The sequence below is a fragment of the Morone saxatilis genome, unplaced genomic scaffold, assembly GCF_004916995.1.
Source record: "Morone saxatilis isolate NCDOM2014 unplaced genomic scaffold, NCSU_SB_2.0 Contig24, whole genome shotgun sequence".
NCBI lineage: Eukaryota > Metazoa > Chordata > Actinopteri > Moronidae > Morone > Morone saxatilis.
Genome location: NW_023339807.1, coordinates 9,131,586 through 9,135,919, shown reverse-complemented (window position 1 = coordinate 9,135,919; position 4,334 = coordinate 9,131,586). Strand labels below are relative to the sequence as shown.

General features: G+C 43.0%; 1 protein-coding gene across 1 annotated transcript in view; it reads left to right on the top strand.

The window, feature by feature from the left end:
* Positions 1–4,334, top strand: part of grb10b (growth factor receptor-bound protein 10b) — a gene marked incomplete in the record, with an annotated part of 57,656 nt that overhangs the window by 430 nt on the left and 52,892 nt on the right.

Genomic DNA, 4,334 nt, shown 5'->3' with positions numbered 1-4,334 from the left:
TGTGCCCCTCGAGTCTCTCGGGGGGGGGGGCAGTATGTTGATCCCAACAGCCTGTCTTGTTTACAATTGCGTAACAGTAGTCTGCAGTGGCCCATAGCCTACTTTCTGTCCAGTAGGACTCCAGCTCCCCGCGTTGACCCCCCCTCAACTCAGTTCTGTGAGAGTTTCGCCAGTGTCGCCTTATCGCCTTATCCCTTTGGCAGCATTTGCTTTGGGGGTGGGGAGGGGTGAAAGAGGCGTTTTCCCAGGGATACTCATGGTAGCCTAGGGGGTCCTTGGGTGGGTTCCAGGGGGTCCTCAGTATAGTGAGGAATTGTTGAGTTGTGTCAGTGTTAGAGCCAGCACAGATGAACAGGAATGAAATCAGGGACTGTAAAACAGTGTTATCAGTGCACTTCTTAAGCAGGTCTGGAGGATTGAATCAAAGTAAGAGTGCTCTCAGAGGGAGTGTGTCTTCAGCGACAGGGCTCCATGGTTTGGGTTGATTGATGTGGAAAAACTCCTTCATCTTCAAACACTGACTAAATGCAGCTATTACTCTGTACTGTAAATGTATCCGTAGATGGACCACTCCTTTTTTGTTTACTCCGATCTTTATACTCCTCTTTTGTTTCATTGTGACATTTGTTTTAAAGGCCTACTGCGGCTTATATCCTGAAGTCAATAATACAGTATTTGGTTTCAGTTATACAGTGCTTTGAGAAACTCTGTTTAATGATGCTAGCAGTAATGGGAAGGGTAAGTGAGTGATAGAGAGCCTGATCATTATCTAATCTAACTTAATGTGGAAACGTCTTGACAAAGCAACTCTTCATAGACAGTCTAATCTGCCCTGTCATTTGGGCACTCTTCCAAATCAATTTCTTTATTGGCTGCATGTGGTCTCTGCAGAAAGTTGCATAATCACCCAAATTTATGATTCTGGGAACTATCGACGTTGGCCTGTGTGTTCTGAATGCAGATCAGGGCTCTCACTGGGAATGTGGCGTTAGACTGGATGGAGGCACTCAGGGACTGATACACATTGTGTAGGTACTGTCAGTGCATATTTTCAAGGGAAAAACGTCTGTCTCTCCTGTTTAGAAATAGAAGCTACACCTACAGGCAGGGTTTGAGCTTTACTTCCATAGGTGGGACCTCTGGTAAGAAAGAAATACTGGATAAAACCAAGCATGCTGGTTTATGGTTTTGAAGGCATGTATCATTCTGACTTTGTCATGCTACACTTACTGGGTTAATTACAGCAAGATGAATTAAAATCCTGTGTACTTAAATTTATTAGCATGTCTTAAATGTAAGCATACCTTTCAGTTTTGAGACAAGCAAAGCACAGTCAGCACAGCAACCGTTCTGGAGCCACTGAAGTGAAACACACAATCTTGCCAGCCACTGATATTCCACTTAACTTGGCAACCTACACCGGAGCACTGAAATCCTGCACACATGCATGCTCCTCTGCATGTTCACCTCGGGTGTGGAAGTGTAGCTGAATATGAAGTAGTTTGATCACGTTGCCGCTGCTCCATACGGTCTGAAAACATGCTATATGTCTTTTCAGGCATGCAATTTTTTTGACAATGTCCCATTCATAACCAAAGAGGATTTCTCTTTTCCTTGACCCTGCCCATTATTTCCTGCTTTCTTTCATTTAATTATGTTGTGGTCACATCTCTGTGCACATGGCAACCGCTCTAGCTGCGGTTTTCTTTTACCCCCTCAGCACCAGTCCTGCTATTTCAAGTCCATGCTCAGTAAGCACAGGCATGACAGGGCATGAACTCTGCAAGACTACAGGCTGCCAGAAGGCTGCTGACTACACATATTGCACATAATTATACTTACAATAAGCTATACTCAACTCGCTTAGGATTGTGTGTGAGTTGTGTGTTTTGTCTTTTGAGAAAATCTTAACTGCATTTGCTTGTATGTATGCATTTGCTTTGTTGCATAACCATAACCTAAGCCTCATTTTAAACTTTTAAACAATTTTATTAATGTACAAATGCACATTGGTTGTCCTTGCTTGTATGCACATCATTTCAGCTGCCGTAAAGGGAAAAACTGGCAGAGCTATTCTGTTAGCTGGTATTGGTGGTATAGGAGCTTGTGGTCGTGCTCTAGGCAGCATTCCATTGGGTCTTGCGTCAGCCAGAAGTCATTCAGCACTGGTTAGTCTAGGCTTATGCACTGTTAATACCCCCTCCCTGATGTCATGACACCATTAACCCAAGCCTGCTGGGGTAACACAGGACAGTTCATGTCAGTCGAGTGGCTCTGCCTGGACCTAAAAGAAAAGCAACTTCACCCTCTGTACCGAAATGCTCTGCTGGGCCGTCAGTGAAAGTCAAAAAGTAATCCAGTAATGTTAGGGACTGCTGTTTGTTTTTCTGGCTAAAGGTTTTTACTCAGTTGCATAATTAGGCATCATTTACTTACTCTTCTGTTAAATGTTCTACTTTGGGCTCAGTTCCCACATTCTTGGCCTTAAAACATGCTACAAACTTTTGCATTTGGGTTGTTTAAATTGGTACTTAACCACAAGTTAACAGTTCTTAAGACTAATGTGACCACTTATTGTTGGCAGTACAGCCGATTTAATGTTTTATAAACTTGGTATCTCAGCTATAACCACTGAGTAATCATGTTCTGTTTTGTAAGGAGTCATTTCTAAGAACCTAAACCCTTGCCAGAGGAAAAAACGTTGTGGTATTATTCTTCTCCCTCCTTCTCCGTACTGTAAATATGGACCTGTACAAACCCGATTCTTGCGCTTTCCACTTGTGACCTAAGATGATGCAATGCTTGCTTGTCTAACCGCCAGAGTGTACAGTGGATTGGGTTTCTCACTGTCTGGTGTTGGTCCAAATGTGGCTGAAACCCAAACCTGCGTGAGAGGCAAGAATGTCGCCTTTATTCTGTAGGTAACTGAACACCTGAGGGACCACATGCTCGGGTGGGTGCAGGTAATGTGGTGTGGACGCACAGTGATGTGTCAAATGCAATGACCTCTCCAACACATACATGTACCATTTTGTCCCTGGCTCTCATGTTTTCTTGCGTTTCTATGTCTGTTGTTTCTCCGTTTATCTTTGTCTCTTTGTGTGTTCCCATTGTCTGCCCCCCCTCAACCGTCTCTTTCTCTAGCTAGCCTCTCTTTTAGTTTCACTGTCTTTATCTCTGTCTGTCTCCCTCTGTTGATCTGTGTCTCACTGTACCAGCTGGAATCTGCAATGCAAAATCAAACCCATGGTTAGTTGGCTTTGGTAGATGTACCGTACGATTAAAAACAGAACAATGCAGGCATTTTTCGGTTCTTGAATTATAGCACTGTCCTCGTTCTAATTCCCTCTCATGCTCTACGTTTGGCCATGCATGCATGCATTTTGTCGTACATAATTGCATTTCCTGCTTGATTGTTTAGAGTGGTGTGCTTTGGTACTTAGGAATAGGACTTATGTTAAGTCCTTCTTAATATGATTTTTTTCCTCTAGCTAAGTTTATTAGTATTCCTAAGAGTAAGAACATAAAATAAATCCTGTTCATGTGGTCACATAGAACTTCAGCCCTTTTCCTATACAAGTTAAATGTTTTACTTGTATGGTTAGTTATGGTATTAACAGCTTTATGTTTTTGACTAAAATTAGATTAAATGTGTGCAATGCATTAGTCAGTGAAAGAAGTTCTGCTACCAACAGGTGTCGTAAAGATGGTGTCATGAGAAGGCAGATCCATCTAAAGTAGCCCTCTGGGGCCACTATTAAACCCAACTTGTGCACAAGCACAATTGCTCCCAAACCCTGTCCATTCATCTATGCCATTGCATAAGACCAGTTCTCCCAAGCAGCCCAGTGAAATCCTCATCCAATTAGGCACTGTCCACGTTTCCAAAAGGCCTTTCTCTCATAGACTGGTGCTATTCAGCCTCCCCCGGCATGACATCAGGCCCTCTCTTATAGCCCCACTTTACGCTGCTGCCCTCAAATAATGAAAGCTGCCAATTAATGACTAATCAACATGTGCAACAAGCACAACCAGTGAGGAGTGACTACCATCTAATCTGCTGATTAAAACAGAAGACAGAGATGCTCTGTTCAACTCTCTCCCCGTCTTTCAGTGCTGCATTGCTGCAGAAACAACAGCCATTCTACACACACAGCCACAAGCTTGAAAGCTGATCACTGGAACTATTTGCAATTTTCCTTTTAGAGTCACTTGGAATATCAAAAGTTTTGATCAGTATTCCATGCGTTGTTCGTTAGTGTAATTGTTACGCCCCTGTCTAGGGGGAAGGAGCACCACATAAATATATAAAGAAAATGAACCAATAATCCTAC